The sequence below is a fragment of the Cucurbita pepo genome, unplaced genomic scaffold (genome assembly GCF_002806865.2).
Source record: "Cucurbita pepo subsp. pepo cultivar mu-cu-16 unplaced genomic scaffold, ASM280686v2 Cp4.1_scaffold000981, whole genome shotgun sequence".
NCBI classification, from domain to species: domain Eukaryota; kingdom Viridiplantae; phylum Streptophyta; class Magnoliopsida; order Cucurbitales; family Cucurbitaceae; genus Cucurbita; species Cucurbita pepo.
In genome coordinates, this window is record NW_019647180.1 from 1 (window position 1) to 616 (window position 616).

Consider the following 616-nt stretch of genomic DNA (forward strand, 5'->3'; position numbering starts at 1 on the left):
ATATGACAAAGATATGTTCATGAAATGATACAACTCTAAGATCCATACAGACGATAAAACTATGACAAGTTTAGGAAACGATATGGCTAAGATATGCATATGGAAATGATATGACTAAGGTATGTTTATGAAATGATACGACTATGAGATGTATAACAACGATAGACTATGACAAGTTTGGGAAATGATATGGCTAGGACATGCATATGGAAACGGTGTGATTACAAAGTTTTTACGAAATAATATGATTATGATACAACATGTAAATGACAGATATATATATTATATATATATTGATATGATATGAAAATAATATGAAATATGTTATGGTATGAGACATGAGATAAATTGACATGGTTTATATATGAAATATGTTATGGTATGAGACATGAGATAAATTGACATGGTTTATATATGAAATATATGAAATATGTTATGGTATGAGACATGAGATATAAATTGACATGGTTTATGATACAATATATTGTGATGTGATATGTTATGGTATGACATGTATATGATAGAAAATTCTTATGTCTGGAAGCATGGAACGTTATGATATGACATATTTATGTAATTTGAATTATATGGTATGATTGACATGCAAAATGACCAA